Source organism: Trachemys scripta, chromosome 4, assembly GCF_013100865.1.
Source record: "Trachemys scripta elegans isolate TJP31775 chromosome 4, CAS_Tse_1.0, whole genome shotgun sequence".
NCBI lineage: Eukaryota > Metazoa > Chordata > Testudines > Emydidae > Trachemys > Trachemys scripta.
In genome coordinates, this window is record NC_048301.1 from 63,664,953 (window position 1) to 63,691,496 (window position 26,544).

At 42.8% G+C, this 26,544-nt stretch overlaps 1 protein-coding gene across 1 annotated transcript in view; it reads left to right on the forward strand.

Moving 5' to 3' along the window:
- Window positions 1-1,573: 1,573 nt before the first annotated feature.
- MIDEAS (mitotic deacetylase associated SANT domain protein) overlaps window positions 1,574-26,544 on the forward strand; it is an 86,005-nt gene continuing 61,034 nt past the window's right edge. The window contains exons 1-2 of the mRNA XM_034769217.1: window positions 1,574-1,942; window positions 4,213-4,303. The gene's annotated coding sequence lies outside the window, so the exon portion shown is untranslated. The remainder of the gene's footprint in view (window positions 1,943-4,212; window positions 4,304-26,544) is intronic.

The window sequence follows — 26,544 nt, forward strand, 5'->3', positions numbered from 1 at the left end:
ATCCCACCCATAATTACTTCTGCATTGGATTACAGTCACTGGACTATCATTTCCATCTATACAGCACTTCTGGATAGCAAATATTAATGGTGCTAGAGAAAACTAACTTCTATTTGATTTTACTGTTGGTACAATGTTGCATTAGTGGGGGGGAGGTTGGAACAAGAGATAAATACTACAAAAATTTAAATGAGAAAAAAATCATTTGCTATTTGAAAAAAAAAAAAAATAGGTAACACTAAACCAGGAAATCATGGGTGAAATTCTGGCTCCACTGAAATTAATGTGAGTTTTGCCATTGACTGTAGTGGAGCAAGGATTTTACCCCATATCTTTAGTAAGAAACTATATGTCATCAGCATGCCTGGATAGAATTACATCCTTTGCATTACATGGTTTCTCATTTTTGTACAGGCACTAACAGGGAGGTAGTGTGGTCTAATAGACAGAGCACTGGTCTGGGACACCTGAAAACTGGTTTCTGTTCCCAGATCTACAACTAACTTGCTGTGTGATTTTGAGCAAGTCACTTCATTGCCCCGTGCCTCAGTTTCTCATATCTATAGTGTGAAGATAATTATACTGACCTACTTTGTAAAGCACTTTGAGATCTATTGGTGGAATGTATTCTATTATTATATTGCTGTTGAAAAAAATAAAAAACCCACTAGAGTTGTTTGCCTGTATCATTTGTACATTACAAATCTATGTAAACTAGAGATGAGAAAAATCCCCAGGTTTGAGTACAGTACAGTAATTCTGTATTAACCTTTGTGTGCTGGATAGACCCAAGCCTGGGGCAAAAGTAAATGGGGGGTGAGAATATCAAGTGCTCAAAAGTGAGAGAAAGGGAATATACAGGAGTCTTTTCACAAAATGTTGCTATCTTAACTTTGATTTGTCTTGTTAGTATATTTTGTTCTATATGATCCCCGGGATGATTTTTCTGATCATTTTAAGACTGTCCAAAGCATTGCTTTATATATTTAAAGTTTTGCTTGTGGTTAATGAAATGGGGAGTGATGATGGAACAAGAACTTTACTTCCTGATCTATAGTGGAGCAGGGTGAGCATGTTTGCCAGCACTTAACCTTTTTTTTTTTCCCTCAGGCCAGGGTGACAGAAAGGGTTATATTCCAGAATTGCACATGAATCATTGAGAAATCCCAAAAGTACATATTCCACTGGGTGAGAGAACAATTTCCTGTAGCAAAAAAAAATTATTTTAGAAAGTTTCAGCTGTTTGAAACGTTAAGCATTTGTTGAAATACTCTGAAGATTTGTCAAAAACCCAGAACTCTATGGTTCCCCACTTTTAATCCTACTGTATTTGCTTCGGGGGGGGGGGGGGGGGGGAGAGAACCAGGAAATATATTCTCTGGGGCAAGTAGCTCCCTAAAACAAATCACATTATAATATTTCCTTTTAAAAAGAAGTAAATAGACCAACCTTAACGGGAAGGCTGGGGGCTAAACACATTATATAACCTAGGAGTTTTGCAAAGTATGACATACACAGAGCGGCATTTCACAGCGAGGTTTTGCTTCACAAATCAGTGCCGCATAACTTCCCCTCCCCTCTTTTCTACAAATAAGTAACAAATACCAAGCACAGAAGGTCAAATGAAAATCTGTGAGAAGGCAAGGGCAGCAAGAATCACGATACGGCCAGTCAGAACTCCTCAATAATCAAGGGTGGAAGAGAGGAAGGAGCTGCTTCCCGACTAGAACTCTAAACTGCAGCTTCTGTGAGAGGAGCAGAGGGAGGAGTTGAATTAAAGGGACTCATTGGGAGCCTCCTCCACTTACAGTATGAGGAAGTGACGCTTTTAGTGAGCCCCAGAGAGAAAGGAGCAAAGTTTTGTTTGTTAATTGTTTCCTCTTCGTCCCCCCTTCTCGGAGTAGCAGAGCTGGGAACAGAGCTAGTGCCTTTACCTTCCAAGGTGAGCAAACAAATTCCACTCCCCACCCTCTTTCCTGCAGCTTCATTTTTGGTATTAATTTATTTTCGTGTCAGTGGTATTTATTTTTTAATCAGTGGGTTGGTCTGTGGTTATTTGGTGCAAGATGAGACGAAAAGAACTATAGAGGGAGATCTACTATTAAGTTTCCGTTTATATGGCCTTGACACACACATACACTCTATCTCAGTATTGCCAAATGACAGGAGCAGCTGACTTCGCCCTTCGGGGGCCCAAGCGCAAGCGACTGGAGTGTAGCAGAAGTTCCTTTCTTTATGAGAAACACAGCTTTCGTTTCTTCTGTTTGAAAACAGTAAAGATTAAATTCCTTTAAAATAAATTAAAAAAGAAGGCCCTGCAAAGCCATTGGGGGGGGGGGGGTTGGTTGTTTTTTTGCCAAAGCCACATCAAGGCTCTAAATATGGGTTTGCAACTCCGTCCCCCCCACTTAAGAAGCTGTCTCTTGCGTATTTTTTTCTCAAGTTAAAATTTCCAGCCGATCCGTATCGGGATCTCAGTGCAAGATTTTTGAATGTTCCATGTTTATTAGCCTTTGCAATGTGTAAAGTGTGGGGAAAGTGCTGTCTTTAAGCCTCCTGTGCATGTAGGAGGGAAGCTAAATTATTTTTGTAAAGTACTAACTTAAACAGAAGGAAGCTCTTGCTTTGCAAAGATCATAAATATCACTGAGATTTAAACAGTTTTGGATGTTTTTTTTAACTTGTTTTTGACAATCTTGCATTCTATGTTGTACAATTCTTCATCTGACTGTAACTGCAAAGGACTGATATTTTGCAGTTTACTAGTAAAAGCTGACAATACACCCACGCACATATGTGAATGTCCTATATAATACAAGCCCTTTATTCTAACACTTTAAACAAAGATTTATTTTTGCTTTATAAAGCCTTGCAAGGTTGCAAACCTACAGGATTTTTTTCCACACTGCATTTTGTAGACTTATTTCGCATTTGTTCTAAAACAAATGGTTGAAAATGTTACAATAGACAGGATAATAACTTGATTAAATCCAGCTTTACCGGTTTGTAAGCAGTGCAGAAGTTTTCTGCATCAAAGCAGTGAGCAAACAGCAAAGGGAGGAAAAACAGAGAAGAAATATCCTAATGCAGAGACTGAGATTAGTTGTTGCAGTTCATAGCAGCCATGGCTTTATGAGTGTATAATTACAATGTGATTGCATAGGAAGGCATTGTTGGAACTAATGTGCATACACAGGCTATTGTGCAAGACTTCAGTATGGAACAAAAAGTAGATTTGCATTGCAAATAGTAAAAAGAAAACGTAGCCCTTACTAAGGTGCTAAGTTCTTTTTTGCCTTTTGACCTCAAGTCATCATGATCCCTCCCTGAAAGTTAAAGAGAGGAGAGGAAAATGAAGTTGTTTGCATTGCCCCACCTAAAAAGAAATGAGAGAAGGGAAGTTTTGCACAGGAAATTGGTGCCACTACAGGAGTCCTAGATTTTATGTACTCCACAGAAAATACCTATAATAATATCTGAACTTGTCAAAGATTTTGAAAGCTTATTGAATTTGTGGACTTGCATTCTGACAATTTAGTGGATACTAAGCAGTCAGTTTTGCTAGTAGTAGTTTGGTGGATTTTGTGTAGACTTCTGCTGTACAATTGTGACTCTAGTCAGGGCCTTGTCTCTTGTATACTGGGTTGCAATTCAGCTATCCTGTTTTTTGGTAGAGCAAGAGTCAAAGGAGGTAGTTTGCATGTTCTGTCACAAAAAGTAAAAGGCTCAGAAGAGGAGTGGTAATAGAGACATGATGTTCCCAACTCTGGTGATTTTATTGTGAATCTGGCAATATTCAGTGTTGTTCTTAAAATCCCAGATCCAGGAATCTTTTGATAACAGAGAATCGGTTTCCATTATTATTATTATTTTATTTATCATATATATAAAAATAATTCTAGCCCTCCTGGAGGCAGCCAAGCTTGAAAACATGACCTAAGTATACCCTAAAAGCCACAAAAACCAAGAGGCAAATAACCCACCCCCCAAATTTATTATTTTTTTAAAATCTCATGATTTGAAAGATATTTTATGTTTTTTGGAGGGGCCCAAGTCCATGATTTTTTTTTAAATATTTGGATTAGGCAATACTGGCAGAGCAATGGCTAGTTTGATCCATACGGCAAACCTAGCAATTCTTTGGAAAATCAGAACTGAAGAGGAACATTGATTTTTTTCAATAACAAATTTTGAACCTCTCTTTTTCTGTAGGTAGTGTTGGCTCATACTTAGAGCAAGGAATTGGGAACTAGGATTTCTGGGTTCTATTCCTGAGTGCCACTGACTTGCTGTATGACTTTAGGTAAGTCTCTTTGACTAAGATTTTGAAAAGTATTGTGTAATTTTGGGTGTTTAAGTTCATAAGTGCTCAACTTGAGACACCGTAGAGCTTTTCAGAAGTGCTGGGCAGTGATTTAATTTGAAGTTGTCGGTGCTTGCCACTTATGAAAATCAGGTCCAAAGTGGCTCAAGCAGTCAGAAATTGGCGCTCACAAGATCAGAGGCCACTTCTGGAGAAATTTGGCCTTAAACTCTACTTCAATTTCCTCAGCTATGAAATGGGGATAAATACTGTCCTACTCTGTGGATGCTGTCAGGCTTACTTTTGCTTATAAAGTGCTTTGAGATCCCCCTGGTAAAAGGAACTATAGAAGTGAGAAGTGTTATTTCATAATAATGTCTTGGAAGCTTAGAGTAGATTTCAGCTCTATCCGAAATGCAATTCCTTTGATGTGTATATACACATCAGTTTATTACTGTAGGTTTTCCCTATCATCGGGCAAATAGTGCATATACAATTATACATAGTTCTCTTGAACAAAGAGCATTGAATTTGTTTATTTTAAGCAGAAATTTACTTGATCTTTGCAAATAACTTATAAACCACAATATGTAGGTCAAATGGTAGGCCCACTAACCTTGCCAGTGTTCCTTCAGTGAACCACCAGTACATTAAAATAAATAAGATATTTTTAAACAGTGCACGATTGAACCGTTATATACCTGTGCATTTCTCTTCATCCTGCTCCTCCTAGGGTGACCCCAGACAGCAAGTGTGAAAAATCAGGACGGGGGTGGGGGTTAATAGGAGCCTATATAAGAAAAAGACCCAAAAATCGGGACTGTCCCTATAAAATTGGGACATCTGGTCACCCTAGCTCCTCCTATCTGACTCATTTAGTGAGACCCATAATCACGTGTTCTGACATCAAAATTATTTCCAGAAAGAAAGACAAAAAAAAAAATTCTCAGAAATGCTTATTTCCTTGAGTGGCTTGTGCTGTAATGCAGAAAGATCAGCTCTCACTGAAATCTTTTGTTTTCTTACAACTCATATGAAAGAAGTCTTAGGCCATGTTCCTGCAAATCCTTACACAGATAAATAGCTTTATTCCCATGAATAATCTGATGATATTCAATTAGATGACCCACAGGCATATAGTTACATGCAGAAGAGTGTGTATTATTGAGGGGTTAGGCCCTGATCCTTCAGAGACTTAATTATATGCTTTAACTTCACATACCTGAGTTGTCCGTTGGAGCCAGTGGGACTCCTCACATGCATAAAGTTAAGCATGTGCATAAATTTTTTTGCAGAATCAGAGACTAGATTTTAATACATATGAAAACAGTAGGGGTTTTGAATCATTCTATTCAAATCAATATCAAGGATATAATTGTCTATTCAGCTTTTCTAGGATGGTTCAAGAAACCTCTAGAAAGATTATGCTTTTTTTCATTAAACTTTATTGGACTTTATTATGAATAGAGCCCTACCAAATTCATGGCCATGAAAAACACGTCACGGACCATGAAATCTGGTCTCCTGCTGTGAAATCTGGTCTTTTGTGTGCTTTTACCCTATACTATACAGATTTCACGGGGCATACCAGTGTTTCTTAAATTGGGGGTCCTGACCCAAAAGGGAGTTGCAGGGGTGGTTGCAAGATTATTTTAGTGGTATCGGGGTATTGCCACCCTTACTTCTGCACTGCCTTCAGAGCTGGGCAGCCGGAGAGTGGCGGCTGTTGGCTGGGTGACCAGCTGTGAAGGCAGCACCTGCCAGCAGCAGTGCAGAAGTAAGAGTGGCAATATCATACCCTGCCGCCCTTACTTCTGCGCTGCTGCCTTCAGAGCTGGGTGGCCAGAGTGTGGCGGCTCCTGACTGAGGGCCCACCTCTGAAGGCAGCAGCGCAGAAGTAAGGGGAGCAATGCCATACCATGCCATCCTTACTTCTGTGTTGCTGCTGATGGTGGCTCTGCCTTCAGAGCTGGGATCCTGGCAAGCAGCTGCTGAACTCCAGCTGCCCAGCTCTGAAGGCAGCCCCACCAGCAGCAGTGCAGAAGAAAGTGTAGCAGTACCGCAACCCGCTCTGCAATAACCTTGCGACCCCCTGACAACTCCTTTTTGGGTCAGGACCTAAGTTCCCTCTAAGCTGTGTGGCCGCGCAGTTGCCTATTAAGCCCCGCGCAGGAGCTCAGTGCTGTGGTTGGGAGAGATGCCTCTCCCCCAGCACGGATGCTTTCCCCCAACATGCCAACATTCTCAGGCTTGTCTAGATTAAATTGCGACCATCTGCCTCTCTTCCACACCTCAAACTCAGATAGACAATGGTTTATTTTATTTATTCTATACTACATAAGCTGTACTGACACACTGTGGAATTTCCATATCTTTTTATCACCAGTGAATCTGACAAGCAGTCATATGTACTAATAAATTACACTGGTACCTGTTGTTGCTTTGACAGCTAGTGTTTAGCATGAAAGTAGACTTGTAATTTTTTTTTTAGTATGAAGTTAAAATAAGACTGGGAGAACCCAGATAAGTTTAGAACTTGTCAAAATAAGCTATTTTGAAAGACACCTAAAAAAGCATGGGAGGACTCCTGGGTTCTGTTCCTAGCTTTGTCATTGGGTTCCTGTGCATTCAGTGTTTGAATACAAAGAGAGAGAGCCAAGACAGTGCAACATTCAGGTTTCATTCCTTCCTCTACATATGCTGGCCTCTCATAAAGTACTTCATGAAAGCGGAATTCTCTAGTTCCTTGGCTTTACCCTATACATAATCATACTACAGCTGCTCCTATGGGGAAAACTATCTGGCACAACATCTTTTTTGTCACATTTATTTCAGAAAGAAAAATTGAAAATGTATACTATAACTCATTTACATATTTAACGTATCATACTCCCTTAAAGTCTCTCTCTCATATATGTACACTTAATATCAACATATTTTTGGACTAACTCTTCACTTGCTTGGGAACTAATCTCTGGATCTGGCAGGGTTGTTTTATTTATTTATGTATTTATTTATTATGCTTTAATATTTGTACATAGTCTTTTGTATAACTTAGGCAGGTTGATGATGAGCAGGTATAACTTGTTTCTTCTGGTGATGTGGTGTGTTGAGAATCTTTTCCAATATCTATTAATCGCTTGTGAGCCTGTGTTCCTGATGATCGTCACAGAGCAGTGTATATTTCTCTATTCTCCACATCTATGTCTTGTGTTCATAGTGAGTGAATGTATTTTAGTTTCAGTTAAATATATGTCCATCCCCTGTTGTCATATGAATGAGGATTTATCTATTCAGTACATCTTGCCTGCTTCTAATTGCAGGATGTGGCCCGAGTAAAGAATTGGATGTTGGCAGGATCTCCTGTTGTGGTTTTGGAAGGTCTTTAGCTTGTCAGTCATAGCAGGTTTTGGCCTTTGCAAGTCTCTCTTCCTTTTTGTCTGTTACTCCTTCCACCACTGCCAAGTATAGTAATGCTGGGGCTATGGGCAGCAAGGTATGCATGTCTTGACATCACATGTTGTAATGGGCTGCTATTAAGGCCTTCTGTGGGAGTGTTTCTTAATTCAATAATAGTTTGCCATATATTTTTTTTGCTTTTTGCAGCTTTCTTTAGTAGAATCTTAGCAATTTTTAACAGCCAATTCAGGTTTCTCATTTGACTGGCTATTGTATGGTGATGAGGTGATATGACTGAATTCCCATTCCCAGTTAAATTGTAGGAATTTGCTGTTGGTCAGCTGGGGTCTGAAACTACACAGTTTGGGATACCATGCTGCTGAAATGCTTCATTGCTTTGTCTGTGATGGCCCTTATTGTAGTGTCTGACAGTTCATCTGGTTCTCGAGGTCTGAATAGTAGTCTACAGTAATGAGGTAGTTGGTGGTGAAAAGGTCATACTTTGCACCAAGGTCAGTTGGGGATGTTGTGTATTTTTCTTTTATTTTAATGCTTTCCCTTCGCTATTTGGTGAATTATCTCTTGCTGGCTTCATTTACTCTCTGTTTTGATGTGAGCTTGTTCACTAGCTTTGCATATGTTTATAGCTCTTTGTAGAGTTAGTGTGGGATCTCTTAGCATTCTCATTTGAGCTTCTGCATCTTTCATCCCTATTACTAAGTTACCATGAATTAGTTCATCTTTTAAATTTGATAATCACAGGAGTTGGCCATTTTGCACTGTCGGGCAATATACTGATCTATTGTTTCTCCATTTTTTTCATCACAATTATTGGAAAGTTACCTTTTGTATATGACATTTTGTGGGTTGAAAATGCTTTTGGAGTGATTCTAGGGTTTTACATTTGGTTTTGCTCTAATGCAAAATAAAAAGTGAAACATTTCTAAATTCTCCGCAAAAGGGGATGGAGCTGCAGCTCTGGGGCAGTCTGCCTGGTGGGCTGTGGCAAAGCCACACAACCTGAAAGTTTGGTCTGTTGAGCAGGGAAGCTGGGAGGAGAACAAGTAGATTTTGAACCCGGCCTGGGTTCTGTTGGAACTTTGTCAAGATCAAACTGTCTCAGTGGTTGCAATTTAAACCAACTGGCAAATTCTGACAAAAAAAAAAAGTCAGAATTTTTTCCAAACCAGCTCTAGATATTACCTCCTGTATGTAATCAGTCGTAACACTGTGATCTTGTGTAAGTCACACAATCTTTCTGTGCCTCAGGTTCTTCACAGGGTTGTTGTGAAACGTAACTAATTAATTCTTTTAAAGGGCTTTGAGATGCTTGGATGAAAGATGCTAAGAAATTAAATGTACTGTTCTTAGGACTAGCACTTTTATTGTTCTTAGACTGTGAACTTGAAGTAGAAGTGATCCTTTTTGAGTGTTTGGCAAGTACATTGCTAGGGCCCTACCAAATTCATGGTCCATTTTGGTCAATTTCACAGTCATAGTATTTTTTAAATTGCAAATTTCATGATTTCAACTATATTTAAATGTGAAATTGTAGGGGTCCTGATCCCTACAATTTTAGGGGGATTGCAGTATTGCTACCCGTACTTCTGCGCTGCTGCTGGCGGTGGAGCTTCCTTCAGCGCTCGGCAGCTGGCGAGGAGCTGTCACCAGCAGCATCACAGAAGTAAGGATGGCATGGTATGGTATTGTCACCTTTACTTCTATGCTGCTGCTTGCAGAGCTGGGCTCTCAATCAGCAGCCACCACTCTCTGTCTGCCTAGCTCTGAAGGCAGCAGCGCAGACGTAAGGGTGGCGTGGTATGGTATGGTATTGCCACCCTTACCTCTGCGCTGCTGCTGGTGGGGCATTGCCTTCAGAGCTGGGTGCCCGGCTAACATTTGCCGCTCTCCGGCAGCAGCTCTGAAGGCAGTGCAGAAGTAAGGGTGGCAATACCATGACACCCCTAAAATAACCTTGTGACACCCCCCCTTCCCGCAATTCCCTTTTGGGTCAGGACCCCGAATTTGAGGAACTCTGGTCTCCCTTGTGAAATCTGTAGAGTATAGAGTAAAAGCACACGAAAGACCAGATTTCATGGTCCAGGATGTGTTTTTTGTGGCCGTGAATTTGATAGGGCCTATACATTGCACATAGTGGGTGCTATCACAAATAAATAATAATATTGTTATGGTGCCTTTGTGTCATTTGTGCAAAAAGCAGCATTTTAGTTTAGTCTCAGAATTGAAATGGCCTTCATTCAAAAACATTACTTCCCCGGGTCCCAAACTGTGTGTGAGAATGAGGCACTTAGGAGCTGATTTGTTTTCTTTCCCATTGTACCAAAATATATATCCTGAAGTCTGAGGGCTGTTTTGAGTCTTTACTTCTGCTTTTGGTGCTGGTATGGTCATCCATTCTCCCCCCCCACACACACCCCCAGCAGAGGCAGAATATCCCAGAAACAACATTCTGTAGAACTATCTTGCTACTGGAGCACTGTAGATTACTTGTGATTATTGAATTTTTTTCTGCAGTGACTAGGGCGCTGTGACTGCATACAAGAGGGGAAATGTGAGAATTATGATTTTTTGTTTATATTCTAAAAACAATTTTTGATTTATTAAGTTTGAATTTAAAATAGAAAGAATAACCACTCAAAGAAATATTCAAATGTAAAAACTCAAGAAGTTTAGAGTGATACCCTTACTCATGTTAAACAATTCTGTACTCCTCAAGTAATCTCCTTGAAGTCAGTGGCACTATTTGTAAAGTACTGGTCAGTATGAGTAAAGGTATCACAATTTGCCCTTTAGTGGGTAAAACCCCCACACCTAATGCATCAAATAGCAGAGGATGCATGTCTCAAGCAGCTGCAAATATTCTATCTCAGGTTGTCACAGAATCTTACTACTATAATTAAAAAAAACCCTAACCATTTAAACGCCCCCATAAACTCAAAACAATGGCAAATAAATATATTTAAATATCACTCTCTTCAACATCAATTATTAATTTATCATCTTTCTGAACAGGTGAAGATTTAGAATCTAGAAAAGGTTTAGCTTCCTTATAGTCCTAAAAAGTTAAATTGGACGTTGTGGATGATATTGGACAACTTTACGAGGTATAAAAGAGAGGCTGTTGCTCCAATTTTCAAAAATCTCACTTGAAAGTCTCAAATTTATATCTATAATTCTGATAGTTTAGACAAATTGGGGAATTATTTGATTAACCAATTAATTTGTGTTTTATTGCATTGTAAAATATTACATTTCTTAAAGTTCTTGTTTTTGTTCCACATTTAATTCATCTGGGGTTTGAAACTGCTAGACATGTGCTTTTCCTCTGACCTGTAAACACCTTCTCACTTAAAATAAAAGCTTGAAAGCAATTTTTGGAAGTATTCTCTGGTTTTGTTTATTTTCGTCATTATACCAAGAGTCATGGTGGATGTTCCATCACTGACCACTTTTTAATGAAGATTGAATGTTTGATCTGAAAGATATGCTGTGGGAATTTTTTTGGCCTGAGTTATACAGGAGGTCAGACTAGATGATCACAATGATCCCTTCTGGCCTTGGAATCTATGAAGACATAGTGCTTACGCTAGCCTACCCCAAAATTTAAAAACATCATATTTGCTACTAGTGGTGTGGTAGGGTTACCACCTTTGAGATGCAAAAATCCCAGCACCCACTCTCCCCACAAGGCAAACCTGCCACAACCCCAACCACAAAACAACTCTGCAACCTCCTTCCACCCCCTTCAACAGCCACTTATGGTATCTAGGGAGATACTTAATCTTATCTATATATGTTAAGAAAATAATGTTCTCACACTGCAGAAGTGGGAACTCTGCAACATCTTTAGCTGGACACAAACTTTTAACATTAGATATACTAGTGTATTGTGATAATAATGCAAATCTTTAGATCCACATTAAAAAAAAAATGGGCAGATCAAATTATTTTTCTGGTAACTGGCAAATCCATAAACAAGTCAGGCTGGTCAAATACTAGCCAGGAGGTAACCTATGGTGTGGTGTACCTATTGCAGGTACTAGGATGAGGAGGCCTAGGCCTTCCCACAACTAGAGGCCCGCTCCCTCAGTCAGGGGGAGGAACCACTGAGTCCAGTTGCAAGTGATTATGAGGGACAACAAATTAAAAAACAAGAATGGGAGTGAGGGTCATAGGACCAAAACAAGGGTTCCAGATGGGCACACCGAGCACAGAACTCCAGACATCACCCACTGTTCCACAAAGGAATCCAAATATTTAGTAGCCAGTGCCAAGAGGAACTCTGCCTGAAGATGTGATACAGAGGTCTGGAAACAGGCCCCAGAGTCAGAGAACTCCCTGCATTTAGCTTTCTCCTCCTGGTGTGATGGATGGCCATCCTTGCCAGTGGCAGAAGGAGGTTAATGAGATCTTGCAACTTTGTGGGGCCGCAGATAGGGTGTGTAAATATAAGAAGGTGTGTGCAGAAATGCAGCCAGAACCTCAGCAAGAGGTTCTGGAGGAGCCAGAAGAGGGGCTGCAGCCTGACACACTCTAATAGGTGTGTGCCAGGGTCTCCCTCTCATTGTAGAAGGGGAAAGTGTTAGAGGAATCCAAAAACTCTGCCAACCACACACCTATACTCACGGCTCCAGGTAGGAGCCACCAACTAATATCCTCACCGGGATGTGGGACCAGGGTGGTGAATAAGCTGGTCCATTGGGCTCCCTGCCCTCTGCAAGCGGCAACAGGTCCTGCTGCTTGGTATTTGGGTGGGACATAAGGGCACGGAAGTGGGTGGTATGGAGCATGAGCATGTACAGATATTCTCTGTGTGCAGTTCAGAGATGGACTGGCTGGATGGCATTCAGCCTACTCAGGTTGTGTATTGGGGTGGAGAACTACTCGTGAGGCAAGGATCCAATGACGACCTCCGGTGGTCAGGGAGCGCCCTCCCACAGGGCCTGCTTGAGAAAAGTGAGAGAAACAGGAGGCAAGGCTGTCCTCACCTCTTGGAGCACATGACAGGGGATGCGCGGGGTGGGCAATCCCATGCACTAGCTGTGCACCATGGGCTGCACCCAATACCTCCAACGGTAGTTCAGAAGGTCTTTGATTCTCGTGTCACCAGCCAGGACCATCTTCTGGTGCACCAAGGGGGACTCCACCACCAGCACACAAAGGTGGGGTTGCATAGTAGGGGTTCTGTGAGGAGGTCTTTTCCCTCAGTGGCCACTGTGAACATGGCTGCTGAAATTAGTTTCCAAGTCCAGAGGTGGTCCTGGTGAAAGACTGGCAGCTTGGAGAGGTTTCAGGGCAGACACAGTTGGTGTAGTTAAAATAGCTGTTGGTTATTTCTAAGCTAGTGGAGGAAGATGTGCACCAGCACACTCCATGCCGGACTATGACTACCATAAAGGAATCTCTACGGGGCCTGGAGGTGGAATGTGTGGACCTGGCTGCTTATGCAGACCAGGCCCTGCCCGCTTATGCAGACCAGGCCCTGCCCACTCTCTCTCTCAGAAGGAGGCTCAGGCCATCTAAAGAGACCTAGTGCTTTTCCTTGCTGGAAGAACTCCAGGATCTTCTTTTGGAAACTGGCCAAGGTAGTAGTGGTGCAGTGTAGGATCCATTTGTTGGTCCTGATGCTGCAGTTTCTCTGTGCACAGAACTTTCATTGATTTCACTGGTAGTTCTGAGTGTGAAGTGCCTGTAAAATCAGGTCCTTGATGATGCCATTTTCTTTGGATTTTCTTTCATTTATATGTTTCTGATGAACTAATAATATTCACATCTGATCTCAAAAGACTTTACAAAATTAACGAGACGTTGTGATCTCAGTTTTACAGATAGCATAAACTAAAGCACGGAGGAGTTAAGGTCATCTTGCTAGGCCAAAATAGAGCCAAGAAAAGAACCCAGGTCTGACTCCCAATTTGTACAGTTCTTCTGTAGCACTGAGATTCTTTTATAAATAATTACTATTAATAAAGCTACCTGAGCAAAGAAACCAGATCCTCCCAAGTAGTGTGTAGTGCCATTGTAGGATGAGTTGGATGAGTTATTTTGCTTATGTGCTGTGCATATGTATCCCAGGAGCATAGAACAGACCTGAAATCAGCCAAGCCGCTCTGTAAAGAAGGAGGCACAACTATTAAGAGGAATTTATGTCTTGGTATTTTGGAGAGCAAAGTTAGATTTTTTTTTTTTTTATTTGGCATCTGGATGTGCTGCTGCTTTTTATGAGTTCATAGTTTTCTCCACAAAGTGCCTTTGCCACAGGCATGGCTAGGCAGGTGTGAGACCAAAGGCACTGTCCCAAATACCTGTCAACATAAACAACTGCTGACCATGTGCATGAAGATAGCTTATTTAAAGGACCAGTGTACTCTGATCGTTTATATGGATAATAGAACAAAATCATAGTCACAAGACACTCTTTGTTTAGAATACATGTGTATTATTGTGCCATATGTAACTGGTTTTGGGTTACATTGGATTAGCTTTTTGGGTGTTTTTAAACAGAAATTCTCTTTCAATGGCAGGACTAAACCAATAAGCTAATCCTGTCCTAGTAACTATATTGTTTGCAAGTACAAAATTACTATTGATTGGTCTCTTTAGGACTTATACAACATAGTGATAGTCTGTTAGTGTCAATCATTAAACTGCAAAACTAAAATAGTGAAAGATGCCATAAATGTAGATTAATATTTAGACCCACTCTTTTAATGTCCCCTTGATTCAGGGTATTGGTATTCATTCTAGCCATGTAGTTGGAACCCAAAATTCAAGTACTACACTAAATAATGCCCTGCCTACTTCCACATACAGCAGACTGGGAGAGTTGCAGGGTGACAAAACAAAACAACCAACCAACCCCCCGCCCTCCTTCCTCCCCCCCCAAAAAAAACTCTCAAGAGAACAAGTGCCTCTGGTTGTTGTTGGTAGTCTGCTGCAATTCCAACTCTTCAGCAATCTTGCAGCCTTTGTTTCAGTATCTGATACAGAAAATAGTATATGCGGGCCCTAAAACTAAGTTTCAGGGTTAATTAATTTTTGGGCCTTTCAGCCTTGGAGTGTCTTTTTTCAAAACAAAGCATGATGACTGTAGATGAGAAATGTTTGTTCTAAAAATTAAATAGGACTAAACTCTGTTTCACTAGTCCCTAGGGATCTTCTGTTGCTTTTTGGTGGTAGACTAAAGAGACTTGAAGGATTTCTACTCAACTCCTAACTTGCTTTGGGGAAAGACGCTGCTGTTCTATGTAGCATGAGAACTGAAGAAGAAATGTATCTCCTCTTGCATTATAAAACTCTTAAGCAAAATTCTCTCATGTTTTCATTTCTAAACTTAGATTAAGGCCTTGTCTAGACAGTGCAGTGGGCACTACAGGGGTGTGATTTCTAAAATGCACTAGCATGTTGCACTCTAATTAGTTGGTAGACCCTGCTGGTGCACACTATAACTTGACTAGTGCACTTTAACACAGTACTATGTTAAAGCGCAGTAGGGAACTTCTAGTGTGTCTCAGCTGGGTCTACACAGGGACCAATTTGTGCACTTCAGAAATCACACCTCCATAGTGTGCACTGCTGCTCCATGTAGACAATTATGGATTCTGAACCAATCTGGTTTTACTACTACTTCTAAGGCAATTTAAATTTAAAACAACATATATTAAACTGAGGGCTGTTCTCATGGCTTCTGGGATCTACAGGTAATTCTTCTGTTAAAAGGAGATTCAGCAAAGTGATCTGTTAGGATAGCCAACCCTCCCAATTGGAGTCTCCTGGAATCGGGCTCTATCTCCTGGAGGCTACTGAAGCCAAACCAGGAGATTTTAGGCCCCTAAAAGTCCAGCGGGGCTAAGGCAGGCTCCCTGCCTGCCCTGGCTCCGTGCCGCTCCCAGAAGCGGCTGGCACATCTCTGCAGCCCCTGGGAGAGGCCAGGGGGGTCTCCATGCGCTGACTCTGCCCTGAGCGCTGACTCCGCAGTTCCCATTGGCCAGGAACTGCGGTCAATCGGAACTGTGTGGGCGGTGCCTGCAGGCAGGGGTAGTGCGCAGAGCCTCCTGCCCCCCAGGGGCCACAGGGACATGCTCGTCGCTTCCGGGAGCAGCATGGGGCCAGGGCAGGCAGGGAGCCTGCCTTAGCCCTGCTGTGCTGCCAACCGGGAGCTGCCTGAGGTAAGCGCCGCCCAGCCGAAGCCTGCACCCCTCACCCCCTCCCACATCCCAATGCTCTGCCCCAGCCAGGTGAAAGTGAGTGAGGGTGGGGGAGAGCGAGCGATGGAGGTAGGAGGGACAGAGTGAGTGGGGCCGGCCTCAGAGAAGGGGTAGGGCCTCTGGAAAGGGGTGTGGCAGGGGGCAGGGCAAGGGTGTTTGGGTTTGTGTGATTAGACAGTTGGCAACCCTAGTTAGCTAAGGCAACAATCCATCAACTGGGTCTGCACTGGCAGACCTCAGCTCCTATATGGACCTACTGCTTAAATTCTATCTCTGTTTTAAAGAGAGAGGCACACTTTTTCCCCTAATGTATTCATTACAGTAGGAAGTCCAAGTCAGACAGGACCACAGTAAGTCAGTGATTTTTACCTAGACCTTCTAAAAATGTGTTATATAAAACCTTAAACATGTATCTTTGTCCTGAAGTAAAACAAGGGTTCTCAAACTTGATTGCATCGCGACCCCCTTCTGACAACAAAAATTACTCCACGACCCCAGGAGGGGGGGACTGAAGCCTGAGCCCAAGTGAGCCCTGCCATCCCGGGGTGGGGGGCCAAAGCCCAAGCCCCACCACCCTAGGTGGGGGGCAAAGCTAATGCCCAAGGGCTTCAGCCCCAGGCCTGTAATCTCAGCCCTGGGTGGAAGGGCTCAAGCCATCGGGCTTTGGCTTTGGCCCAGGGTGGTGGAGCTTGAACTTCACCTTCAACCCTGGGCCCCAGCAAGTCTAATACCAGCCCTGACGACTGCATTAAAACGGAGTTGTGACCCACAGTTTGAGAACTGTTGGACTAAAATATTTTCCATGTCCTCCTTTTCAGCTCAACAGAAGACTGGTACAATGTTTTATCAGCCTTGTCTTTGAATTTATCTCATGCTTAGCAGTACTGATTTGTGCAGGAACAGCTGGCTGGTGCTTTCTTTTCCTCCAACTGTCTTCATCTGGTGTTGCTGTGGTTTTGTTTTCAAACATCAGTGCTATGTTCTTGAAACCGTTCTGGAAGAACGTTTTATCCTCCACTGTTTTCATTGATGTTTTGTCTGTACAGAGACCCAGTGAGCTGCTTATACTGAAATGAAAATTTCCTATGTAAGTGCATAATGTGTATATAGGGCATAGCAGTGTTTTTCCCTGTTTTGCCCTGGCCAGGCAGGTCAGTATAGGCCTGTAATTTTAAAATGTGTTATCTATTGGATTAAATACAGGATTACACTTAAGAGAAAAGAGAAATATAATTGGTACAGTCGGCAACTGTATATCAGGAGGTAGTATGGCCTAGTAGTTATATGACATAATTGGGGAACTGAATTCTGTGTTTTTATTCCCAGTTTTGTCGCTTGTTTATACTGTTGACATGTAATTTTACTCTCTCCTTGCCTCAATTACCTCCTTTGTAAAATGGAGATAATTACCTACCTAACAGAGCTGTAGTGAGGCTTACTTGCATCTCGTAAAATACTTGGAGATTCTTGGATGGAAGATGCTGTGTACATTAAGTGAAAAATATTTTTATAAATTAATTTGCCATAATGAAGAAGAAAAAACAATATAATTTTGGAGACAAGTAATCGGCTATAGAGCTTTCACTGCCAATCATTGGTTCTAATTCAAACCAGGTTGGTAGTGAACAGAAGGAATCGCTATCTAATGATTGTAATTCTGTAAGAGTTAGTGGTCTCAGTCCAGTTCCTAGTGACAAGTATCTGTTTCTACATGGCACCAATCTAATTGATATCAGCTAGAGCTGAGATTAGCAACCTCATCAGAAAGGTCAAGGACTGAGAAAAACAAGGAGATTGATCTCTTCGAGCAGGGTTCGGCAACCTTTCAGAAGTGGTGTGCCGAGTCTTCATTTATTCACTCTAATTTAAGGTTTTGTGTGCCAGTAATACATTTTAACGTTTTTAGAAGGTCTCTTTCTATAAGTCTATAATATATAACTAAACTATTGTTGTATGTAAAGTAAATAAGGTTTTTAGAATGTTTAAGAAGCTTCATTTAAAATTAAATTAAAATGCAGAGCCCACTGGACCAGTGGCCAGGACCCAGGCAGTGTGAGTGCCACTGAAAATGAGCTCGCGTGCCGCCTTTGGCACGTGTGCCATAGGTTGCCTACCCCTGCCATAGAGGATGATCCCTCCAGCTCCACACTGAGGCACAGTGGCTGGGGTATTTGCACAGTAGCCGCCATAGGTGGCGGGTATAATAGGCCAGGGAGGCTAAGCCTCCCTGGCACTGCCACCGCCACTGGACGCCCAGTTCTGAGTTTTGACAGTTTACACGGGGGAAGTTTTTGCTTATTATTATGCCCCATGCAGGTTCCGAGGCATCTGAGGAAGCGGTATGTGCTATTCAGCTTCCAGGGTTCATCTGTAATCTCTATGGACTCCAGGGAGATTACTGATGAACCCAGGAAGCTGAATAGAACATACCGTCTCCTCAACTGCCCCAGAACCTCCCTGGTGCATATCAAAAGCTCAGGTTCTTCGGGAAGAGACAGGAGCTTTTCCCGTGGGATGGCTTGGGGTCTCAGGAGGGGAGGCGTGGCGTGGCTGGGGCAGCTCCAGCCAGCCTGGGACTCCTCGCCGCATGGCGTGCGGCCTCGGGGCTCCAGCCGCTGGAGGGACATGGGGAGGCTAGGGCGAAAGGGGCAGAGCTGGGGGGCTAGCCTTCCCAAACGGGAGCTCCACCCACCGCCCCTGGTAGTTGTCCATGCCATACCCATCCTGAGGATGAATAGGACTTTAGCGTCCACAACTGTCAGTCTGTCAGTTTTCATAAGCACTAAAATCGCTTCAAGAAAAGAGTTTACTGTGACTTAAATTTGTAAGAAGTAAGAGGAAACCTCCCTTCACAATTTAAATAAAATTACTTTTTGTTTAGTGACAGCTACAATGGAGACATTTTAAAATGACAGAATTTGCTTGAAAAATATTCCACTATGAATAAGTATGAAATGTTTAGTTGTATTTGAGTAATCATCCCCGCTGTACAATGTGGGGTGCATTGGGAGAATGTGAAAATCTATTGACATCTTTAGTTACTCAACAAGTTTATTTTTGGGAGTTGATAAATTGGCAGGACATAGTGACCCTATGCAAAGTGAAGGAGTGTAATCATGTCAATGCAGGTATCTTAGCAAATGCTTTATGAAATGCTTAGTAAATGGCCTGGAAGGCTATACATCTTTATGCATAAGGTTTTCTGTTCTCTTTTCCTCCTGACAACAATAGAAAGACCATGGAGTTTTAACCATTTGTCATGTGGACAGAAATGTTCTGGTCTTACTCTCAATAAATTTTTAAAAAACATCTTTATGCAAAATCATAGCGTGGATGCTGTGCAGACAACAAACGTTACTTCAGAATCTTTTAACTTAATAGGTTTGTGGGACAGGAGATCTCTGTGTTAAATTTGGGATTAGTCTGGAAAAATGAGCTGAGTGGCAACTTTACAGATTCATAACCACTTATGAGGGTCGTATGCTTTTTGGGGAACAGCTAGAGGTTGTATTCAGAATCAACTCCGGGCAAGAGGTGCTGCACGGTTGTGTGGCCTACTCCAACCAGCATAGATACCCTAATATTTCCTTGCATATCGTTAATTCTGAGTGTAAATAGGCAAGGAGAAAGATTGCTGGAAAGCACTGGCTGAACAAAAGCACAATTGTATTCTGCATGGCACTGATGATATTCAGGCTGGCGACTATATGCTTTGCACTCTGTGGCTGGGAATATTATAGCAAACAGGGTCAAAAACTGACAGTAGCAACTGCAGACTTGTGCAGTAACTCTCCCCTCCCCTTTATAAACTCTCTGCACCCGGCTGACTGGTACACAAAACTATCATCCAGTGGAGTTGGTAAGGAAGGGTTGGAGGAAGAAAGCTTATCCTTTCCAGCACTAAATTCCTAGTTTGGAGAGCTGACATGAGTTTGCATGGAGTAAGTTTGTTCTTTGGTTAATGGTTTACAGAAGTATCTGGGAAGCTACTTTGAAAGAAAGCTGAATCTATTTGTGTCTCAACATTCCCATATCTTACACAGGCAAAATCCCCTCCCTCCGTGGGGCAATGCTCTGTCCCTGTCCTCTGATGTCCCAGAAACTGCTCAGACCCACTTTCTTGTAGTGTTCAGGCTGTATTTTACTCTAAACTCTTCCACCCACTCTGGTACAGTGCAGCATTCCAATTTTAAATCTCTACATCTTTCAGCCTTTCTTTACTAGGGCCCTAGGAAGAAAAAAGATCTCCCTCTCTAGGGAGCTCTTTCATTCTACGCTTCGCTAGCCTCCTCATTGTCCTCCTCATCTTTCCTGCCCCTTGGAATACTTCCTGTCAGGTTAGTCAGCTGAGGGTTAATAGGTTCCTTACTTCCTCACACTCTCCTTCTGATTAGCTAACTGTTCAATCAACCATCACTGGAGGAAACTAATTGAGGCTACAGTGATTAGAGTGCTGACCCACCTGTTGCACGTGAAAGTTATTTTCAAAATTCAGTAACTTTTTTCCTTTGGCACTGTTTCCAATAGCTTCTCAAAAGTGTAAATAAAAGGTTTCCTTACTTACTCTCCACACATGCATACACACCTATTAATGATTTAATGTCACAGATGTACTTGGTGCAGCTATTTTTGCCCTGTCTTACCCTAGTTTGTAGGGTTTCTTATGGCTGCAAAGGTATTGTACATAGATCTTCACCTCTCAAAGGGCCTTGGTTAGTTTGCATGTTGTGTTATTTTGAGAGTGTGTTTTTTGCATAATTTTAAGAAAAAATATTGGGCAAAACTGCCCCCACTGTCCAGCATTTCTTGAGTTATAACTTGTATGCTGAATGACATTTCTAGAGATAAGACAAGGTCAGTCAACGATTTCAGGTGTTGTTAACAGACCCTTGCTTAAAATATCCTTTGCCACCAGCATCCTTCCTGTCTTGTGCAAAATTGCTGTGGCCAAAAGCAATGTAATGTTGTGGGATCATTGCTTTTCTTTATCGCCAGGGCAGAGCACTATGTATGAATTTGGCCTGTGTTGCTCTGGGGCTCAGGGACGGCTCTATGTATTTTCCTGCCCCAAGCATGGCAGTCAGACGGCTTTCGGTGGCATGCCTGCGGGAGGTCCGCTGGTAACGCAATTTGGCAGCATGCCTGCAGGAGGTCCGCCGGTCCCATGCCTTCGGCGTACCAGCCGCTGAATTGCCGCCGAAACCGCAGGACCAGTGGACCTCCCACAGGCGTGCCGCCGAAGGCAGCCTGACTGCCGCCCTCACGGCAACCGGCAGGCCGCCCCCTGTGGCTTGCTGCCCCAGGCACGCACTTACTGCGCTGGTGCCGGGAGCCGCCTCTGCTGGGGCTGCGAAATCTTGGAATATGTTCCTGGAGTTTTCTGGTTGGTTGGTAACATGTGTCACTGGGTTAGTTCATTTTACTTACCGAGTGTTTGCAATGTGTGGATTCTCCTTCATTGCTGGAAATGAGTACAGAAGATCTAGGATGACTAGAGGAATACTTTATTCAAAAATAGTAAATATTAATACATATTGCATACATTAATAGATAACCATATAGACTGAGAGGTAGTTAGGTGTTCAAAGCATCAGATTTGAGCTTAATGTAGTTTACCCTGAAGGATCTTTTGGAGGATAACTTATTTAAAGAGAAACAAAAAACAAAGGGTTTATCCCCTCTAACCTGAGATCTTTAATGACCAAGCACTTTTCAGAAGAGTAGGGTTTTCCTGCTTGTCACGTGCCACGTTTCTTTCCTGCTTCACTTTTGTCTAGCATGTGGCGAGCTGGCTTCCTGCATAGCCTCCAGAAGCAGTTGCATACCGTTGGTGTGGTACATATATAGATCAGGAAGCACTTTGGGGGTGCTTTGAGAGGAAAGGTGCTATATAAATAACATAATATAGGTAATGAAATTAATATAAATAATAAAAGAATGTAATAGAACTTACTTATTTTGTTCCATTATCATTATCTTTCTAGTTTCTGGAAATAAATAACTCTGGGGGAGGGAACAAACAAATTAAAACAAAACAGGTTTGCAGTGAGTCACTGAAGAATTAATAGCTAAGATAGGCAGGGTGGGTACCTCTGTATTCTTGCATATGAGCTGATCAAAAAATTTGGGGGGGGAATTGAAATAATTTGTTACAGCAGTTTTGCAAGAACTTCTATGGAAAACTTTTTGATTTTTTTTTCCCCACCCCTCCCATCCACCTTTTCCTTTTAATTTTGTCAATTAAAAACGGGGACAATGGGAAGGGGGAAGCAAAAGTAAACTTTTTTCACTTTTTAGACAGATCCAGTGCCCCTTCCATCTTGGCGCAGGCTTCCCCTAAGAACAGGAAGTCATTGGAGGCTTCTGAGAGGGCTCCAAAGAAGCCCAGGTCCCCTATGAGATCTGCATTTTCCAAAACCTTGACCACTGAGCTCAGTACCGTTGAGTTGAAGGACTCCTCTGCCAGTACCAGCAGTGCCAGAAATCCCTGGAGCTCGAGGGAAAGACATGACTCTGACAGAGCTTCAGTACTGTCTACCAGGAACGAGGAGGGCAAGCATAATCACCTGATCTGGTACCATCAGGCTCAGGCCTGCCATTGGCAGCTACCTATTCAGTACCCTCAGTACAGAGTAAGTGATGGCACCAGACTCCATTGGCACCTACATTGGTATGCCTGCCATCGACGGTACCATGATCTTCAACTACCACATCCTCGGCTACTGCATTGGTACTGTTTCCCTGCTCGGTACTGCGAGAGTTTAGAGGCACCTATCCGTAGTGGATGAGCCAGAATCCCCACTCCTCATGGGTACCAAGCATGTCTTGGCACTAACACCTTGGTCTCCAGACTGCTATTGTTCCCTGGTACCACAGGACTCTCCACCCTTTTCTATGCAGACTCTTCCATTGGATAATGTTGAGGAGGATGAAGGGGACTTCTAGTCAGTGTCTTCAATTTCAGTCCAGGATTCCCCAACATAACTTGTCAGGAACTCATTCTTTGACAGTGACAGGGAAGATTGCAACTGTCATCAAGGGTGGTGGAACCAACCCTGCATGCCACCCCACTCTGGTATGCCCCACCCCAATGGCCATACTGGGATCCCTGGGCTGCTTACCAACAGCGTTTATTCAGACCACTGGTACTGTCTCCAAGGGACACTAGGCTTGTTCAGTCTTCTCCTCCCCAACCAGCTCCCTCACAGGAGACGTTTGAGGAATAGGAGGCCAGGATGGATAAAGAGGCCACCCCTTAAGCACCCATCTCATTCTTGTCCCCAGATGAAATGGTTATACCTCCACCACCTTTCCTGGCTGACAATTTTAAGACCTTATAAAGAGGGCAGTTGACACTCTTCAGATTCCACTTGAAGATGTCGGGGATTCACATCACAAGCAGTTGGTTATCCTACAGTCAGCAACACCCTCCAGGGTGGTGTTACCCATTAACAAGGTGTCCCTGGATCCAGCTGAGACTATGTGGCAAACACCTGCTACTATTCTACCAACATGAAAAAGGCCGGATAAAAAGTATTATGTTCCCTGTAAAGACTCTGATTTCTTTTTTCTCCCACCCTCCACCTAACCCCTAGTTGTGGATGAGGTAAATGAGGAGGGCAGGCAACACTTCTCCAGGTCTACTCCACATGACCAGGACTGAAAGAGAGTGGATCTATTTGGACGGAAGTCCTATTTGTCAGCAACCCTGCAGTTCCAGATTGCAAACTACCAGGTGGTCGTCGCCAAATACAGTTTCACAAACTACAATAGATGCAACAAAGAGTCTGGTGGCACCTTAAAGACTAACAGATTTATTTGGGCATAAGCTTTCGTGAGTAAAAACCTCACTTCTTCGGATGCATAGAGTGAAAGCTACAGATGCAGGCATTATATACAGACACATGGAGAGCAGGGAGTTACTTCACAAGTGGCGAACCAGTGTTGACAAGGCCAATTCAATCAGGGTGGATGTAGTCCACTCCCAATAATAGATGAGGAGGTGTCAATTCCAGGAGAGGAAAAGCTGCTTCTGTAGTGAGCCAGCCACTCCCAATCCCTATTCAAGCCCAGATTAATGGTGTTGAATTTGCAAATGAATTTTAGTTCTGCTGTTTCTCTTTGAAGTCTGTTTCTGAAGTTTTTTTGTTCAATGACAGTGACTTTTAAATCTGTGATAGAATGACCAGGGAGATTGAAGTGTTCGCTTACTGGCTTGTGTATGTTACCATTCCTGATGTCCGATTTGTGTCCATTTATTCTTTTGCGGAGGGACTGTCCGGTTTGGCCAATGTACATGGCAGAGGGGCATTGCTGGCACATGATGGCATATATGACATTAGTGGATGTGCAGGTGAATGAGCCCCTGATGGTGTGGCTGATGTGGTTGGGTCCTCTGATGCTGTTGCCAGAGTAGATATGGGGACAATAGATGCATTACTTTTATTGAACATCTGCCCTAGGAACATAGGGAGCAATTCCAGGTCATCTTTTTAGAAGGCCAAATATTGGCCAGGACCGCTTTTTAAGCATCCTTGGTTGTAGCAGACACTGCCTCAGGTCCATCTATATGGTGGTAGTTATGCACAGGGCATCATGGCTCTAGCACTTGGGATTTCCGAGAGAAGTACAGAATACTATTGAGGATCTCCCCTTTGACAGTCATAGGCTTTTTCTGGAGGCTATAGATGAGTTCTTCCATACACTGAAGAACTCTAGACCCCTTTATGTTCTCTGGGCATATATACACCTACAAATAAAAGATGGTGTAGTAGGTCATGCACTGCCCAGAGATTGCATCCTGCTTAGTCTTCTGGATTCCATAGAGCCACCAACCCCCCCCCAGGAAAAGACATAAGTTCAGAGAAAGAGGGCTAGCCCCCCAAGACCACCCAACCATTGGGCTGGTCTAGGGTTTGAATTCCCCTGCATCTCTGGTTTTACAGGTGTGGCCCATTTCCCCACCATTCTCTCTTTTGAGACCACCTTTCCCATTTCCAACATGCTGAAGATGGATCACTCAGACAAGTGGGTCATAGAGAACATAATATTGGGCTATACCATCCCTTTGATGTCACTCCCTCCCTGCAATTTCCCTTCCCCATCCCTCTTCAAGGAACCCTCTCACAAGCTTGTATTAAGACACAAGGTAAACTCTCTCCTCCAGTTAGGAGAAATAGACCCAGTCCCTCCCCCTCACAGAGGCAAGGGGTTTTATTCAAAGTATTTCCTTATACCAAAGAAGGTCAGAGGATGGAGACCAGTCTTAGATCTAAGACTTGTAAACAAGTTCATAAAGCTATAATTCCTTCAGTGGAGAAGGGGGGATTGATTTTCAGCTCTTGATGTTCACAGCATTGCCTAAGAACATACCAATGTCTGATATATGTAGGTCCGCTACATGGGCTTCAATACATACATTTTAGAAGTACATGCTTTAATCTATGCTGTCAGATTCGATGTGGCTCTGAGTACTGCAATACTGTCTTCAGTTCTGGACTCAGTTCTGAAACTCCCTCCTCCCTCTGGGGAAACTGTTCAGAAGTCACCTTAAGTGGAGCACCCACAGGGACCCTACCTCAAAGAAGAGGTTACTCACCTTGTGCAGTAACTGCAGTTTTTTGAGATGTGTGACCCTGTGGGTTCTCCGCTACCCATCCTTTCCTCCCCTCTGCTTCAGGCTGTTTTCTATGGAGACATTCAGGTGGAGCAGGAACTGAGTGCAGTTGGCCCATGCATCTCTATATAGCCTCAGCGTCTAGCATGAGAAGGCATAGCATGCATGCAGGGCCTTATGAGCACTGCTAATGGACAAATCTCCGATCATGGGCTCAAGAGGCACATGCACACCTGAAGTGGATCACCCATAGGGAAATACATTTTGAAGAACTGCAGTTACTACACAAAGTGAGTAACCTCTTCTTTATTTAAAAAAGCCATATCTTTTTAAAAACACACTTCACTATGATAGCTAGTCAAAGGTTTTTCAAATGGTTTGTAAGGGAATTTACTTTAACTCATGTTACTTTAGGCTACCACATATAGGTACTGATCCTGCAATCTGATCTACGTGGGGAGACTGCTGTGTATGTACAAAGCTCCACTGATTTCAGTGAGGTGCTGCACATGTGCATGTGTCCACCTACATAGATCTGATTGCAGTCTAGGGGGCATAGAAGATATTTTAAAATGGAGTTAAGGTACAGATTCCATCTCATATATTCACCAGGAAGATTGTGGAGCAAGATTAAGAATATGTTAACCATAAAATCCCTTTCTTGGTCCAAAATCTTTCATCTTTGCCATACTTAGATTCCAGCTTTTAGTTTATCTATTTGAGGAGTCTTCACAGAGAGATTCTCATAGACACTTCCCTCCCCTCCCCCCCTTTTCATGATCCTGGGGACTACCTTCTCTCCCATCCACAATCACATAACATTCCTGTGGCAGCTACAGAAATTGCTTATGTCCTTGGTTTGCAATCTGGTTTTTATTGGCGCCTCCCACTCCTTGGGATGGATTAGTGGCTGCGTGCTGCATCCCTCCAGATGCTGCTAGCCTTAATTTCTTTTATCCTGTCTCTCTCTTCAGCCCCTTTCTGTCTATTTTCTTAAC